Raw genomic sequence first — 19,398 nt, 5'->3', positions numbered from 1 at the left:
TATTTCGGGGCCCCATCACTGGCTGTACTCCCTCTACCTCAACAAACTGGGACATTCGTGGCTCCCAGCTGATCCCCATCTATGAAACACGGCACGCCCATCACCGTAACCGTAGTTCTCCATTTTGATCGGTACTCCGGTTTCATCCTGAAGTTTTCTTTTGCTATTCTTTCTGCTTCCTTCTTTGTTGGCAAAAGGAGATCCCACATGGCATAACTGCGCCGGACTATATACTGGGCGGGGACCTTCAATTCTCCCAGTACCTCCGACATCTTCTCTTTGGGGACCACGGTGAGACCCCTTCCTTTTTTTTTTTTTTTTTTTACACAGTGATCACCACTTATCAAGGCCCGGAAGCCACTCAGGGATAAGGGTTATTGCAAGTACATTAAGTTAGTGAGGGGATTTGCTGAAGTGTTTACTTAAGGGGGCGGTTCATTAGGAATTTGTTAACATTGGACTTGAAGACATCCAAATTGTAGTCCGGAGAGAAGCAGGCAGACGGAACAGAGTTCCACAGGCGTGCAGTTCTAAGAAAGAAGCTTTGTTCATGGAATCCGCGTTTTGATTTAGGCACAGATATAGAGTGGGGGAAATTTTTCACAGTGGATTCAGCTAGACGGGTGTTTCTCGTGAAAGATTGGCGAGGGGGGACCAGAGATTGGAGTTCAGACGAGCATCTGCCATGGAAATAACGATAAAGGCTCGTAACGTCTCTTCTGTGGGAGAGAGGTTGCAGGGTAGAGAAAAGGGCATTCCCCACTAAGCCACGAAGTCTATTTTGTACTCTGTCAAGGCAGGATAGGCTGTTTTTAGCAGCTCCTGCCCAGATATGGCAACAGTATTCCAAAGTCACCAGGGAAACCGATCTCAGCTGTATCTCCTCCAGTCTCCCTGGCAACACTTTTAGGGCGTTTCCCTCCACGTAGTCAATGAATTTGTTATTGAAAAGGTCCCGATGGTATCCAGGGTCTTTTTCTGACCTTCCTTCAAGCCCCATGTTGTTGTAGTCTTTTCAGGTTTTTTGGGCGTGCCGGCTGCTGGCTGGTTGTCAATTCTCTGCTTCTGCCCCGGTGAGGGCTGGCCAATCAACCGCACTAACTGGCGTCACTTCTATTGATCCCCCCACTCCCCGGGAACACCCATCCATAACCATTACTTCAAGGGATTTCGTCTTCGTCAGTTCTGCTACTGCCGGTTTATGAGGGCTACTCGTTTCAGATAGCGTCTGCGTTGGTGTTGACGCGGCTTCTTCTTTATTGCGGGCCCACCAACGTTTGACCGGTCTTCTTTTCTTCCTTGTCTTTCTATACTCTTCGTCAATGCTTTCGGCGTCTGGAGTGGTTTCCAGCAGCTGTTTCCACGCATCAACTATCTGCTCCTTGGTTGTGGCTACCACGGATGCCGGCGTCCTCCAGGGTGTCACTCCTTCCATACTTGCAAATGTGAAGGGTTCGGCCGTTAGTTCTGGCGTTGCTTCCACCACAGCCACTCTCTCTGTACTGCCAGCATACTCGCTCGAACCACTGGGGGTGGCGACCCCCAGGACCGTGACCGTACCAGGCTTGGGGTGCCTTTTGGGGTGGCATTCCCCGAAACCGATCTCGACCTCGAAATGGGGTTGCTCTTTGGGGCGGCAACCCTTGCGGCCGTCACCCTACCGACCGCAATCGAACCTGGGGTAGCGACCCCCGAACATGCACCGATCGAACTCACGGATGGGGCGACCCTGGTATCCCTTCTCGAACTGGGGGTGTCCTTCGGATCGGCACCCCTCAAATCCTTCACGATCGCTACACCAGGGGCATCCCTAAGTGTTGGCCCAGTGCCTTTTCCCAACCCGCCGATTTGGAAACCAAGGGGACGTTCGCCTAAAAAGGTACGTCGGTTTCCCCTAGCCCTGCCGGCTGCTTAAGTTGGGTCCAGACACTGGACTATCTGCAAAGAATGGAAAACAACAATTAGTAAAAATAACAATAAACCCAATTGGGTACAAGTAAACAAAAACAATGCTTAAAGGATCACTCACCCAAAGAAGGGGTCAGTCCCTATAGCCAAACAAGAAAAGCCTTTAAATGGCCAACGAGTGGTCAAGTGGGTACGACTTTTTCAAATTTGTAGCAAATTAGAAAAATGCCGGGAAAGAATTCACAACATGCGGTTAGACATGGAATGAATGTCTCCATTTTGTCTTTGAAACCAGTGGTATTCATAGGACTGGTTGGTTCCATTTAGTTCTGAAATAGGGGTGATTTGTACTCCCCAACACCCCCCACCCGAGCTTTTCATTCCCCTGGGATGATCGTATAGCTCTTTTTCCTGGAGTTGATCTCTATCGGGTCGATCATTTTATTTTTCCTGGAGGACCGGCGTTGTCCGGCTGCTTGTGGTGTTATCAAGTCGAACGTGTCATATATCTGGTCCATTACTTCTTGTTCAGCAGGTGGTTGTCTTTCGTCATCAGTTATACTTTTCCGAATTTGGTTTAAATGTTTATTGTGCGTAAATCTTGGACCTTCGATAATGTAAACCATCCGCCCGATCCTTTTCTGGACCTTTCCTAGTTCCCACATCGTGCTATTATTTTGGTGTACCTGGAAAATACCTTTTCACCGGGTAAATACCTCTTCTTAGGAACTATAGTATTTGGCGGTTTCACCTGTTTTGGTAAAAATTTCTCGAAGACCGGCCTAATTTTCCTCACTAACATTAACTCTGCCGACAACATCTTCGATGGAATCCTTTCATTTGGCGTAATTCGGTAAACTTGTGAAAACTGTTGTAACGCCTTTTCTGATGGCATTCCTTTAGCGTTCTTCAGGGCCTTTTTCAACGTGTCTATCAACCTCTCTGCCTGACCATTCGATCGGGTATGATAGGTTGGTGTCGTTATGTGGTTAACCTGTAAATCCTCGCAAAAAGTTTTAAAATCTGCTGAAGTGAATTGTGTGCCATTGTCTGACATTATACAATCAACTACACTAAACCTAGCGAACAATTCGTGAAGAGCACTGATTGTAAAATCAATCGTTGGACTTTTACAGCGAAATATCGCAGGCCATTTTGAAAAACTGTCGACCACTATTAAATAATAGTTTCCATCCAATAGGCCTGCGTAATCTACGTGTGTCCTTTGCCATGGGTGGTCCGCTTTAAGCCATGGGCTAAATTTTATTGGGGAGCTTGCATAAATCACATGTCATTTTCCTTTGGTACTGACATGCATTGTACCCATGAAGTCCTCCGCATTTGCTACAAGGGGTTCTAGAATTTTGTCTATCCTGATAATTTTGTGAAGGGTTCTTTTTGCCGCTTATATTTGAAGCGTATTTTTTAATTTGAGCGATTCCTGCTTCCTCTATATTTCGGGAATCTTTCTTCATTGCCACGAACCGCTGACAATCTTCAGCCAGTTTCTGAAGCGTCAAATCAGGTTCTAATTCCAATTTATTTAGAGCACGACGCCTTATATCGGCGTCTTTTGTGGCTATCAAACCGTGTGTAAATATTAAGCATTTGAAATTGTCCGCCGTTACTGATGACAATTTGAAATCGTCACAGTGCTTATTAACTATAGACGCAAATGTTGTATAGTCCTGATTTTCCTTACGTGTAAGATTCGTGCATTTCAGTCTTTTATGAAAAACGCTACTTTTGCACAGTATAACTCCATTACTAGTTTGACTGCCTCGTCAAACGACAATTCGTTGGTTTTTCTTGGTAAAATATAGTCCATGAATTTGTTATGTTCGGATGTACCTAACTTCTGTAGCAACAAACGAACCTTCTTTTGATTCGTCCATGCACTGCAGTCAATTTTAGAAATGGTCTTCAAATCCTCTGAAATATACCTTAAACGTTAGGTCTTCCTCAGGAGCAAAGTGAAATGTATCAATAGGTGACCAGATCGAATTTGGGAAAAAGCCGTGCTGTCCTTATTCACTAAAACTTGTGTTATCAAATCCATGTTTTTATCTGAATGTTTTTGTTGCTCTAAATGTAATTTTTTCAATTCCAATATTTGTTCATTCATTTCTTTCCTTTTTCTTTCCTGTTTTCCTCGAAGAATTTCATTAAATCTAACTGCTTTTCCAATATTTGTTCGTTCATTTCTTTCTTTTCTCTTCCTCGTCTTTCTTCCAGATATTTTATTAAATTTAACTGGTTGACTTCGTTTTGTTTCTGTGTTGCCAGTTGTTTCTCTTCGTTTTGTTTATGTATTGCCAATTGCTCTTTTCTGGACTTTTTTCCATTGACTTTCTTGGAATTTCACCATTTCCAAAATTTGTTTTGCAAAATGGTCCATTTTGATTTTTTCTGACGATATGAGATTACTTTATATGACAAAACAACCCAATTCGTTGATTTACTTTTTCTATAATACCAACTCTACAGAAAAAAAAACACCTTTACAAAATTCGTACCTGGTTATTAAACGAATATTTCTTTCGTATATTTATTTCCTCGTGTGGCAATTTATCTGCGAAAATAATTCGACGGTTGGCATTTATACAGAAAGCAGTAGATTTCGTTTGTCATTATTCAAGTTTCGTAACGTGTAGGTATTGGGTTCAATTCCTTGGTGATCCTACACCTTTTTTTTCTCTTTTTTTCCTTAAAAAGAAAAAGTTACTTATCTGTGAAAGAGAGTTTATAGCATTTATTTCGATTTCTGTACGAAAAAGAATGTCCTTTTTTTCGTTAACATTTTATTTGTCGTGCTTAGCGAAATCGCCTTTTTTTCTTCTTCAACGTGCAGTTCCGTCGCCCAGGGAAAAGTTAATTTTAATCGGATTAAAATTTGACGTCTTTTTGTGCGAATACTCACTTTAGACAATAAAATAAAATATACTATCATTTGCTTTTGCAGGTTTTTTTTCTTTTTCCGACGCTAATGCCTTTTAAACATAGCACGTATTAGCAAGACATGCTTTTTAAAACGACAAAGTTTTTTTTTGTACTTACTAAAAACTTGGTCTCGTTAATTCGTTTTATGAATTCTGTTTCACCTCGTAGTTTTAGGTTTATTAGCTTTTTTAACAGCAAGATACGGCTTTGTTACGACGTCTCTGTAAAAACCTTTTTTCGGCAAGAATTGTCCTTTTTCGAAATGTTCTTTATCCCATGTTTTTGGATTTTTACGCTCGAATGTTGTTTTTTTCCCAACGTAGACAAGTAGTTTTCCCGTTCTTCATCGAAATTTTGAAAAATAAATACTCTTGAAGTTGCGAATTTCCCCCGAGTGTAGGAAAAATTATTTTGAAATATCCGCGTGTGTTCTGTTTTCCTTGAATCGTTTTTGTCGTTAAATGCTGTCTTCCAATAGCTTTTTTAGCGTGAATTCGTTGTCCGAATATTCCTCATTCAGTTGTTAGCAATTATTGTAGATTGTTCTGGGAAGTTCTGGAATCATCCTCGTCAGCCAGTTGTTTTAGACCCGTGCTAGGTGTTACAAATGAAAGAAACCACAAGTAGTGTAAAGTGTATAAAATATATGTATTTATCATAAAGAATACAGAAGCCACTAAACTGGTATTAGAGGAATGTGTTATAACATGTAGTTAAACATGGTATGAATGTCTCTATTTTGTCTCTGAAACCAGTGGTATTCATAGGACTGGTTGATTCTACTTAGTTCTGCAATAGGGGTGATTTATACCCCACAGCATATATATATATATATATATGTATATATATATATATATATATATATATATATATATATATATATATAACCTGAGGTTATTGTTTTTTAAAGGTTTACAACTAATAAAGTTTAATGAGGTCAATGCAAGAGTGTGAGATACTGAAGTCTAGAAAGGTATACTCTTTATTTGTTTTTACATAAGCAATAATATGCTACTACACAGTTATGAGCTGACCAAACCATGCTCATGACTGTGTAGCATCAAATTATTGTGAATACTTATTCTCAATTTCAATAAAATGAGCACTGTTTCCGGAACGATCGTACAATCGTGTTGATTTTCTTTGTTTTTTCCTTTTGAAACTGATTTTTAACTTACAATTATGAATCGTTTTGCTTAATATTGATATAGCTCTAGGATACTTATACTTATTGAGCTTTTTATATATCTACATAGAATGAGCATAGTTTCCATGAAGCTAGATGTTTATACAGAGTGGAATGAACGTAGCCCTAAAGAAAACAACACTACAGCTTTATTTTAAAATATTTTATTGAAAATATAAATTCAGGTAATGAATTATGTTGTAATGCTTCAATGTAGACTCCTTCAGCCTTATTCATCGCCTTGACAATTGTCTGGAACTTGGAGTATGCCTTTTCCACAAGCATTGGTGGGAGTTCGCCCATATACTCTGCGGATGGCGGTGATCAAGCTGATTTTGGTGGTATAAGAGCTCATGTTGGTGATGTCCTCGGTGTATAACCAAACGAAGTAGTCCAGTAGGTTACGATGGGGGGGGTGCAAAGTCGTAGCTCTCCTTTTGAAGCCAGGTCTTTGGATTTCTGCGCCGGCGCCGATTTCTGCTCTCACAGCAAGAGTCTGCCATCGGCCGCTTGATTGTACCAGGAGATTACCACACTCTTTAGCACATCCAGGTACACTTTTGTGTCGACTTTCAAGTTGACTTCGAAGATATGAGGTGACATAATGTGGGCCTTACTTAAAACCACACCAAATACCATAACCGTGGCTGGAAACTTTGTTTTCATTACCCTGTTATTCGTGGTAATCCGGCAATGCATTTTGAGAGTGCTGGCAATGGTCCTGTTGTCATAACTTGTATCGGTAGAGAGCATGAGTTGTACAGCGGCACATCTCTGATCTCGCTTGTTGAACATTGTGTCACTTTCAGACATGATAGAAGGCTCCTATTACTATTGGGAGTTGTAAACAGTTGGTCAACTAGTTGATGGTCTTAAAAAAACAACAAAAACGTGTTTTCATCAAACGGAAATGTAATCATGTCGCTATTTTTAGGACGAAAATTTTATCGTTCCGCCCTGTACAGATCTATTTGATATTGAAAGCATTAAGTGTAAGTATTTCTGTGCTACATATGCGCATAAATGTTTCAGTTATAGCCGTTTTCAAAGTGATACAGAAAAGCTTCTGAAATATTTAAAGGAGTTTGAAGCTAATTTTGATAAGAAAAAAAAAGGCGGCGAATATTATAGAAAGGGGAGAAAGGGTATTAGAAAAAACTCAGTTTTAGCTTATAATTATATATATATACTAGGCAGGTGTAAATAGTAAGGCACAATCACGTTGACACACCGGTTCTTGCCAGATCACCGAAGTTAAGCAACGTCGAGCCTGGCCAGTACCAGATGGATGACCATTTGGGAAGGTCGAGGCGCTGTATGTACCGCGAGGTAAAAATACCAGGTTAAGAAACTCGCGAAGTCCATCCTTCTCTCGAGGGTAGATGGAACTCTCTTAAGCCATTGTAGGCACCCCATCTAGTGATGGCGTCACGATAAAAATATACCCTTGATAGCACTAGCGAAGCATCAACTATTCAGCTACCCACAAGCATTGAATTACACTACAAACTTGTGTAGTGAGTAAAATCTCGGCTACGGCCACGCTGGATGGATTCAGGCATGTGCAATTTGATTAAGGAAACTGATAGGACCCATGGTTTTAAAAGCCGGCTTATAATTTTTTTTTTTAGGTTTCCGGTTAGTTTTTGTTTAAAACACTGAAAGCGTAAAACTAATCATTAAAAGGAAAAAATTACATGTTAAAAAAGTTATAATCGAAAATATTTTTACAATGGCGTCGAAAACTGGTAAGTGCTGCTAAATTTGAAAGTTAAATAAATTCATTGTAAAAACCCCTTGAAAATATTAGATATTTTGATTATTTCAAAGATAATTAGTAAAGTCTTAATATATTAAATTAAATAAAATAACACTTTGTTTTTACAAAAAAAGGCTTAATTAGTTTTAAGTTTTATGGAAGCCGAACATGTCAAATGGTCAATTTTATTTTAAAATTGATAGAGTTGTTGCAACATTATTGTATCTTATTTCTGTATTTCTCAAGATTATAAAAATATTGATTAATTTAGTTGATCTTATTTTATTTTATTAAAAAGGAAATGTTTATTTAATTAAAATATTTATTTACTTTTTTACATGATGACGCGATCCATTCTCAACCGTTTTGTAACAAGGAATTAAATTAATCCTTTTCAAGTAAAATTAAAAGTACCTTTTAAGTGTGAAAAAAGTCAATTAAAATCATTGATTACATTGACAATTTATTCATTCAGATATAAACGAAAGCAATTATTTATAATTAATTAAATACGGCGAGTTGGATGAAAATCCTGTCTGTTTTTTGTCGTTTTTTTTTTACAATTTAACCGATCTGTATTTGTCTAAATAAGTCATGATAAAAAATAATACAACTTTTTAAATTACTTCTTAGTGATCTCTGATCTAAACTTTTTCATTTTTTATTTTCAAGATTATCAAAAAAATATTACGATGATGTTTTCACCATCATGCGTACAAAAAATATTATAATATTACATTTGAAATTTTGGTGAGAATTATTATCTTTAAAATCACATGAACTATTTTTGCAATGATATTATGTTTCGTCGTAATTATAAAATAAGCAATACTTTTTCAATGATTATATTGTTTGTTCAAGAAATTTATTTGGTTTCTAGTTATAGAGATTATATTAACAGTAACTTTAGAGGCTAGTTTTCATGTTACTAAAATATTATTTTTTTAATTGTTAACATCTAAAGTGTTTTATTTTTATATTAAAAAATCAGGCGTCTTAAAACTTTAACTTTAGCTAAGGTGCTTTTTGTATACGAAAAATAATACATTTTCACTAAATTAAATGAATTCATTATAGTCTATGATTATAAATTAGTAAATACTGAAAACATTACTGAAATTAGTTGATTTTCTGAATTTGGGTAAATTGGTATGTGGAGGATGGGATGAAAATATTCATGCATTGTAGGAATCGGACATTCATTTTGCACGTACCTAGTATACACACAATACATTCACACACACATAATAATAAATATACATATCGTATATGCATAAATAGATAAACAAGAAAATGAATAAAAATTAAAAATTAAAATAGATAAAAAGTGCTAAATGTTTGACTGACATTTTTATATTGAGATATAATATTCGGTTTTCAGGGGCGAAAGGTAAGCAGAAATCGCTTTGAAATATCGACCCTTTACAGTTCCTCATTCTCAAAAGAAACTGCATCGAGTAATGCTCAACGATTTAGTTATCTGCTAGATAGCAAAACGTCATTCAAAATATACAGTGGATAAGATCAATGTGTTCGTTACTGGTTGAGATTTCAGACGATATGACCGAATCTCATTCTATGAGCTCTTCTTACTTCACATAAATAAAAAACACACACACATATTTGAGGGTTTAAATGATTAATAGGACGTGGAGGTGTGAGAAATGATCGCAAGTGAGGGATGATTGTTTTGCGACGAATGGACACGATGAGGCGGAGGAAATAGTTTGTTTAGGATTACTTTCGGCGATTTGTTCGGATTTAACTCTACAAACGATGAGTGGGTGTGGAGGAGGGATTATCTCATTAAGGATTAACGTGAATCTATTGTGTGAATTAGGAACAGAAAGCGTGTAGTAGTTGAATGGGAGTAAGTATGAGAGCCAAACAAGAAAATTAGTATTATTTAAAGAAGGAAAGAAGAACAACAAGGGTTGCTATGAAGGAAAGAGTGTGGCTTGGGAGTGGAGAATTAATTATGCATGGCTACATTGAAATAGACAGATAGATAGATAGATAGATAGATAGAGAGAGAGAGAGAGAAGGAGAAAGAGATGTCAATTTGAGAGTTAATCTATATAGAAAAGAGTAAATATAAGCACACACATGCATGTATATATATATATATATATATATATTTATATATATATATATATATATATATATATATATATATATATATATATATATATATATATACATACTAGCAGACGCCCGGCGGTGCCCGATCGTACAATACGCTTAAACATGATATTTTAATTTATGCAGATTGCGTATGTATTGTTATAGAATACATACTCTGTTGATTGATATATCTTACGAGCTCGCTGTTCTCTTGTATCGCCATTTCTTAAAATCGTCACTAGCAAAAATTCAGAAAGCGCTCACGGTTTTGTTTTAACGGTTAATTAAAAAATAAATAAATAAATAAAAAAAGTATTTTGGAACGCTGATATTGTTAAAGCTAAAAGTCTTTTCAAATCAGTTTGCACTCTGGAGACGAATCGTGTTCGAGATAAGTGTATTTTAATTTTTATATTTAATTTCTAATATTAATAACTACATTCTATTTCAGTACTTAATTTATATTTTTATTTCCTGATTGTTTTATTTAATGATAGCGTTTTCTCGTCATAAATGTTTATTATATCTATTAAGTTGATTGCATGAACAGATTAGGAAATTGTATTCATTTTTAATTCGTGAGAGGTGAATCTATCACCATACCTTCCCTTTACAAACACGCCAGTTGGACTTTTATTAAGTACAATACTTAATAGATTTTTTTAGGAGAGTAGAGAACGCTTTGTGGAAGCGTTTTCGGCAGCTCCCGTTACTCTCGCTTCTCTTTATTTGTCACTCAGTCCTTATTTTGTTAATGAGTGATTTTTCTGACAAAGGGAGAAGAAAAAGCTGTATTCTTGGTTGGCAGTATTTTGCGTGAACAGTCGACAGAGATGGCGGAAATTTTCTGTTTCTGTGTCTATCCTTGTAGCGATGTCACTAGTAAGGGTGCTGGAGGTAAACGTTTTATCTGGGCTGACGTTATTCGCCGGATAGTCAGGGACCCGAACCTTGGATTAACTACTAAGGAGGCTGTCCTGTCAGCAGGTGCAAAGTACTGAGCTGCTGTATTGACATTTGGTGAATGGATTCTGGACCATGCAGTAGCTTCTGGTGGTGCCTCTCAATGCCATATTAGTGGGTAATTGTTACGGCTTTAATTTATGTTCTACAAAAAAAATCTTCGTTACTTTTCTCTCTTAGTTTCCCTCTCTATCCTGCTCTAAGCAAGTCTGACGACCTAGTCCACAAACTCCAAAATTCCATCATGACAAGTTTCAATAAAAAATACACGATTAAACCCGGATCTGAAACTTCCAACGTAAACTCCTACTACCATGTCTCCTTCTTTAACATCAGGGGTCTACGTTCTAACCTTCCAGAGGTTGAAACACAATTACAGGAGACTAAACCAGACCTTTTATTTTTAAGCGAAACCGGAATTGGACAGACTATTTTCCTAAATGAGTTCGTAATTAAAGGATACTCAAACTTAACTTCCAAATCTGACACCCAAGATCACCCTTGGCATGGAATATGTGCCTATATTAAAGATGGCTTTCCATGTGGTAGGGACATCTCCAGAAAAGATCATAACTTACCCGATATGTGCTTCCTGTTTGCACTAGCTCACACTACAGCATTTATATTTACTCTCTATCGCCCCCATAACAGCGGAGTTACTATCTTTAAAAGAATATCTGAGAAAATTGACCAAGTTCTATCAGCATATCCTTCAGCTAACATTCACGTATGGACTTCAATGTTCATAATGTGGAATGGTTGGCCCACTCAAACAAGATCGATGATGAGGGGGGGGTTCTGTCATGATTTCTCCATTGCTTATGACCTCATTCAAATTGTTCACGAACCCACCCGTGTGCCCGACAATGACGGCCAGTATGCGAGTCTCCTAGATTTTTTTCTCACAACTTGCCCTGAACTATGTTCAGTTTCCGTTCTGTCTCCTCTTGGATATTTCGACCACTCTGTTGTATCAATTAAGATAAAAATGAAATGTAATAAGTCCTCAGACGTACCTCTCCATCGTACAGTATATCGATAAACTATGGCTGACTGGGATAGTTTCCGTACATTTATATAGGATCTTCCTCTGCGTTCCATGTTTAAAAAGGATGTGTCGTCTATAGTATCAGCCCTGACGGAATGGTTAATTGTAGGTATATACCATTTCATACCCTCGAAAAAGTTCCAGCAAAAACCTAACAGCCAGCCATGGTTTTCTCCAGAATGCGCAAAGAAATCACTTTTTCCACTGCTTCCAACGTAATAGATGTATGGAAACTAAAGCCACTTTCAAGACTGCCAGCAACCATCGTAAGAAAGTAATAAAGAATGCAAGAGAGTTATATGCTCAATCCATCAAGTCCAAAGTAGCTGAGCAGCGGCTTGGTTCCCACCAGTTTTGGCAAATAGCAAACAGAATCCTGAACAGAAGCGTGCGCTATATCCCAACTATCATCAATGAACCTGAATTAATCTCGTCAGCATCAGACAAAGCCAAACTCTTTACAAGAACTTTGCAGCTAATTCTACCGTTTGCGACCAAGGCCGCCAACTCCCAATATTTCCTCCTGTATCAGAAAACACGCTATGTGATATACAAATATCTGTACGTGATGTTGCCAAGCTAATCAAAAACCTTGATTCGAGTAAAGCAACTGGCACTGACGGTATTCCAATTATAGTACTCAAAAAACTTCAACCAGAACTAACTTACAAAACTGTTTAAACGTTGTCTTAAGGAGAATTGCTTCCCATCACCCTGGAAAATCTCATCATTATGCCCTGTATTTAAGAATTCAGGTGATCGTTCATCCCCCTACAGTACAGGCCAATAAGTCTCCTGTGCGTCATGAGTAAGTTGCTGGAATCTGTGTTAAATACAGAAGTAATCAACCATCTTAGCAAAAATAACCTTCTTAGTGACACTCAATATGGTTTCCGTTCTGCTAGATCTACATCATATGTGCTTGCAGTTATATCTCATAGGATTAGCGAATCTCTCGACAGAGGCAACCTTTCTAGGGAAATTGCTCTTGACATATTAAAGGCCTTTATGGCATAAATGTTTACTTCACAAGATCTCCAGCTATGGTATAGCTGGAAATTTCTTCTCAATCATTAAATCATTTCTCTCTGATAGGGTCATAAGAGTAGTAGTTGATGGGCAGAAATCAGAGGCTCACAGTATTGATGCTGGAGTCCCTCAGGGGTCTATCCTGGTCCCAACTCTTTTCCTGATCTACATTAATGATCTTAAAAATCACATCCTTACATCATTCGTAGACATTTATGCTGATGACACTACAATCTATGGTAGCACATCTAATACAGTAAACGCCCAAGTTCTCTCTAATTCTCTCTCCTCTGATCTTTTAAATTAAAATTAATGGCTCTCGTCTTGGGGAGGCCTCAAGTTTTGACAGGCTTCTGGGCTTGATCTTAAATGGAATACGTACATCAAATCGGTTGTCAAGGCCGCTGGAAAAATGGTGGGATCTTTCTATCGATCCAGTAGATATCTCACTGCTGATGCAATTCTCTATATAAAAGCCAGATATGACCAAGGATGGGGTACTGTTGCCACATATGGGCAGGAGTTGCTAGAAAAGACTTGTCCTGCCTTGATAGGGTTCAAAATACTTTGTGGCCTGGTGGGAGATGTCCTTTTCTCTTCGCTGAAACCTCTGTCTCACAGAAGAGATGTTGCGAGTTTGTCTCTGCTTTATCGTTATTTTCATGGAAAGTGTTCGGCTGAGCTTCAATCTATGCCCCCCTCGCCAAACTTTCACAAGAAACACTCGTCTAGCTGAAAACACTATCAATAATTCCCCCCCCACTCTTTATCTGTGCCTAAACCTAAACATAGATTCCATGATCAAAGTTTCTTTCTTAGAACTGCACGCCTGTGGAACTGTCTTCCATTTTCCTGCTTTCCAGCTGTCTATAATATGGTTGTGTCTTCAGGTCCAACGTGAACAAGTTTCTGATGAGCTGTTCCACTTAAGTTAACAAATTTACCGAACTTCCATTACTATTGATTACTATATTGTCCTTTTGACTACTGTACACTCTTTAACCCTCATCCTTGAGTGGCCTATCGGCCTTGATAAGTGGTGACGCTTATGTAAAAAAATAAAATAATAATAATAATAATAATAATAATAATGTCGTTCATTAAATTCTGTCTGTGTTTGTTTACAATAGCACAGCAGCTGATATTTGGTTTTGATGATGAATGGCCTGGAAAAGTCACTTCTAATTTATATGTAATTTTAAAATATGCAAACGAAGAAATGATTTACGGTGATTAAAATGTTTCTTCTTTAAGGGCAATTTCAACTCATTAATAAGAAATAATTACAAACTTAATACTTTAGTCGAATACTCTACCACTGAGCTATATTTCCAGATGACAATAGATCTGATTTTTTTTAAGAAGAAATGATTTGCTGACAATTTAATCTTCCTTGATTTGCTGAGAATTATATCCTTTGGCCGGTGTAAATGAAAAATATTCACTTGTTAAAATTCATTTTATCTATTAGAAAGGCTATTATTAGGATCGGATTTTTTGATGTTCAATACTTATCGGATGAATTTCTGTAAAAAACATATCAAAGAACACAACCATATACATTACCTCAGCCGTTTCAGGACCTATGAAGAATGAACACACACACACACACACACACACACACACACACACACACACACACACACACACACACACACAAAGTGACTTTTACGATTCAATACTCCACTAATTAACCGATCAATATTATACTGACCATAGCTGTTGTGCATGAAGGATGTAAATGTAGACTATATTTAGTTTTTCAAAGGAGGTAAACTGAGTGAAAATTCAGACATCTTCGATGTTTGTGAAATTGTAACCGTAGGTATTAGACGTAAGTTTATAAATGGTCTTTAACTTTCAGCTTTGTTGGTGGATTTTAAACGATTTTATTTGTTATAAGTTGTTGGTGTATATTATTTTTTTTTCTATTAGAAGGGATCACTTATTAAGGCCCGGAGATTACTTTAGGATAAGTGTTAGACAGACTGTAAGCTAACAAGATCAGTTACGATAAAACCTAAGTCGAAATAGATTATCTGTGAGGAAGAGGATGTAGAGAAAATGTCATTAGCCATTGAATTTCGAATAGATGTCAAGGGTATGAACTCCACCCCAGATGTGGCAACAGTACTCCATCTTCAGACGTATTTGGGTCTTGTACACGTTAAGGATAGTTTCAGAAGTGAGATACTTTGTTGAGCAGTAGAACGATCCCATCATTCTCAGAAGTTTGGCGAAGTAGAGGAGTTTATCAAGATGAGAACTATTCATTTCAACTGCTGAAATGATAGAAGTTTGGTTTGGAATGTATTAAAGATAACTAGTATTATTTTAATTATTTTATCTACTGTTCTAATGTTCAATGTCGTTTTCACAACATTTTACGCGATGTAACCCTTCCGGCCTTCTTTTAAGAATATGCAAGGACCCATGGTGCAGTTGCTAAAGTATTGGAAAAATTCAATTATAAAAGTGACATGATTCCGTGTGGGTGATCGAACGTATAATATTCGAATTAGGATTCTATAATATATAATATATATATATATATATATATATATATATATATATATATATATATATAATATAATATATAATATATAATATAATGTATAATATATAATATAATATATAAAATAATATATAATATAATATATAATATATAATATAATATAATGTTCGAATGTTCCAGTCATGGTTGACGGAACGAAAACATGCTCTCCCCTTGAATTAATATAGGCATCGGTTCGAAATTCCGTTCAGATTCCCGGGTTTGGCAGAATAATTTATGTGTTCAACAAGATACACCCGAAACATATCCTTACATCATTTGTAGACATTTATGCTGACGACACTACCATTTATGGTACCACATCTAAGACAGTAAACGACCAAGTTCTCTCCAATTCTCTCTCTTCTGATCTTGAGCACGTAGTACAATGGGGAAAGGAGTGGCTGGTTACTTTTAATGCATCTAAAACCAAGCTTCTCTCTTTACATCATCAACATTCTAATCCACATTTGTCATCAATTGAAATGAATGGCTCTCGTCTTCAGGAGGCCTCAAGTTTTGACAAGCTTCTGGGCTTGACCATTACTCCTGATCTTAAATGGAACACGTATATCAAATCTGTTGCCAAGGCCGCTGGAAAAATGGTGGGATCTTTCTATCGATCCGGTAGATATCTCACTGCTGATGCTATTCTCTATCTATATAAGAGCCAGGTACGTCCAAGGATGGAATACTGTTGCCACATCTGGGCAGGAGCTGCTAGAAAGGACTTGTCCTGCCTTGATAGAGTTCAAAATAGACTTCGTAGCCTCGTAGGAGATGTCCTTTTCTCCTCCCTGCAACCTCTATCTCACAGAAGAGATGTTGCGAGTTTGTCTCTGATGTATCGTTATTTTCATGGAAAGTGTTCAACTGAGCTTCAATCTATGGTCCCCCCTCGCCAAACTTTCACAAGAAACACTCGTCTAGCTGTAAACACTATCAATAATTCCCCCCCACTCTTTATCTGTACCTAAACCTAAACGTAGATTCCATGAACAAAGCTTCTTTCTTAGAAATGCACGCCTGTGGAATTGTCTTCCGTTTTCCTGCTTTCCGGCTGACTACAATATGGTTGTGTTCAAGTCTAAAGTTAATAAGTTCTTGATGAGCCGTTCCATATAAGTTATCAAATTTACCAAATTTTCATTACTAATTATTACTATATTGAACAATTTCTACTGTACACTCTTTAACCCTTATCCTTGAGTGGCCTCTGGGCCTTGATAATGTGGTGATGTCTATGTAAAAAAAAAAAAAAAAAAACTCTGTGAAGATGACACTGAATATGAGAACAGCAGCTCGAAAAGTCGATATAATACGAATAACTAAGTCGTATCTAAAAGTTTAATGATCCTTGAATTTGATTTTTTTGTAAGACACTATGATATTTGAGCCTTACATTTAATAAATTTTCTAGAACTAAAATCATCATTTTTTTTATCAAAAAACGAACAAGAGTTTTAGAATCATGGCTGGTGTAATTTTATCTGGTGCTCGGTAAAAATGGCACCGGTAGTAATGGTACCGGTAAAAATGGCACTGGTAAAAATGGCACCGGTAAAAATGGCACCGGTAAAATTGGCACCGGTAAAAATGGCACAAGTGAATAACTAGGTAAAAATGGCACCAAAAGGTGATACTGAAGCTATGGGGTCCCAAATTCTAACCTCATTTTGGGTTTTGTAAAAGTTCCTATTTTCTTGCCGTCAACGAGGGCAGAGTTAGACACAAGGTCGATTTTTAATATCCAGCCCCCCCCAAAAAAAGGGGCAGTTTTCATCGGAACAAAAGATTACAATTACCTCAGTTTAGAAGCATTGTTTATCTAAAGGTTCTTATTTAATTGCACCCCGCGAGGGCAAAGTTAGACACAATGTCGGTTTTTAATCTGGTGACTATCTAGCTCCCCAAAATGGGGTACTTAGGACTAATGAATCGCAACTTATCAAGGATAAAAAACACTCGAGGATAAGGGTTAATGTGAAAGTTTTCAATTACATTAAACAAAATGCATCTTTTCTGGACAAGGTGTAGTTGTATTTGGGGGTTCTTTTTTCATAATGAATCGCTAGTTATCAAGGATAAAACACACGCGGGGATAAGTTTTTTTTCTTCCCTAAAACAAAACAAAATAAAAATGATCCAGAAAAGATGCACTTTGTTTAGTGTAATTAAAAGCTCCCTGGTTGACACTTATCCTCGACTGGCTTTTATCTTTGGTAAAAGAAAAAACTAATTTTGGTGCACTCTAAATTTATTTTATCATTGAATGTATTTTATCGTTGATAAGTGGGGCTTTGCCATTTTTTCTTATTTATCCAAAACTGCTATTATTGAATAAATATTGAACTCTGGAATGTTTCTGTTGAACTCGAGAATCTGCACAGAATTTCTGTCGGAGGTTGCATCGACTGATACGTTAACAAAGTGTAGTATCACTTCTGATGCTACACTCCACCTATTATCTCCCCGTTCAATGAAGAATTAATAAACCCTTTCAGACTGAGACAATTTTAATTTTTGTTCTGATCCAGAGTTCCTCTTGTAGGAGAGCTGGATATTGCCCACATAAAAAAAAACGACCTTTTGTCTAACTTTGCCCTCTTGGGGAAGCAAGTAAATAGGAATACTCAAGATGAGAATAGTAGTCCAAAGCTGGAATGGGAACAGTAACACAAAATTCTCAAAGCTAAACTGTATCAATGTTGTTAATTACCAAAAATAGTTTTATTGCTTTATTAACAAATTCAACAGACACATAAACTAAAGTGAAAGATAACACGTGTTGTCGCGTATACGTGCGAAAAGGTTTTATGACCAATTCATCTCACAGTTTCATGCTCACAGTTGAGTATGAAACGGTTCTGGGGACATTTCTGGGGTCAATCGGTCACTGAGTATATTTCTGACATAAAATTATAAACTGATTCCAATATAAATAACAGTAAAATAGGTACTTATACATGTTTGACACCCCGAGAGTACAAACAACGTTGAAATAATAACTATTTAGAAAGCCATTCTTAACATGGAGGTGGGGTGAACTATTTTGCACTTTCACCTAACAATTTAATGAAATAAAAGTAACATAATTTTTTAAAGTTCATATTTCTTTCGGTATCAAACATCCATAAGTACAATACGTTCGTTTGTTTATAAAATAAAAAAAAGTTTATTTCCGCACCAAGGGGAGAGGTCATTGAATATTTAGGCTATGAGCTATAAGACTCAACGCACAAGGAGTACTTAATTTTAAAGTATAAAAATGTATCGAACTATAATTTTAAAGTTTTAATATTTCTTTTTAATGAGTGATTCATAATTGAAAAAAAATATGCTAAAAACATTTATAGATTGTTTTCAGTATTTTTTTTTTTTTTTTTACATTAAGGTTGTATAAAATGCATCAAAATATAATTTTAATTCATCAATGTAGTAATTTAAAAAAAACATGAAATATTTATGAAGAAACTTCTTTATATTTGAGTTTCATAAAGGGGTCGATAACTCGTCTCCATTGCCGACATGTTGCAATGCAGGAGTTCCATAAAAAAGAAACAGCACTAAGTGTACATAAGTTACGAGGAACGAATAACATAATGTTGATTTCTGATTTCAACATCAGAAGCCATCATCAAATGGACTGTTCCTCGCTATAATTGTTTATGCCTAAGTTATTTTGTTTGTATTTTTGAAAAATATATAAACTGCTTATTTTTATTTTATTTTTACTTTTAGCATATCTTGCGTTTGGTAGCATTTATTTGTTGTATATTTTACTTTTTCATTTTGTTGTCTATAGTAATAAATGTTCGATAATTCTTATTTTTAAGGCATCTATTAGTATAGACATCGAATCGAATATATGGTAAAGAAACAAATAA

General features: G+C 36.6%; 1 protein-coding gene across 4 annotated transcripts in view; it reads right to left on the bottom strand.

The window, feature by feature from the left end:
* Nucleotides 1-19,398, bottom strand: part of LOC145287834 (Na(+)/H(+) exchanger beta-like) — a 1,099,100-nt gene that overhangs the window by 1,001,795 nt on the left and 77,907 nt on the right. The window lies entirely within an intron of this gene.

The sequence above is a fragment of the Euprymna scolopes genome, chromosome 11 (assembly GCF_053919585.1).
Source record: "Euprymna scolopes isolate OS-2025 chromosome 11, ASM5391958v1, whole genome shotgun sequence".
Classification (NCBI taxonomy): Eukaryota; Metazoa; Mollusca; class Cephalopoda; order Sepiida; family Sepiolidae; genus Euprymna; species Euprymna scolopes.
This window is presented reverse-complemented; position numbering and strand designations above follow the sequence as displayed.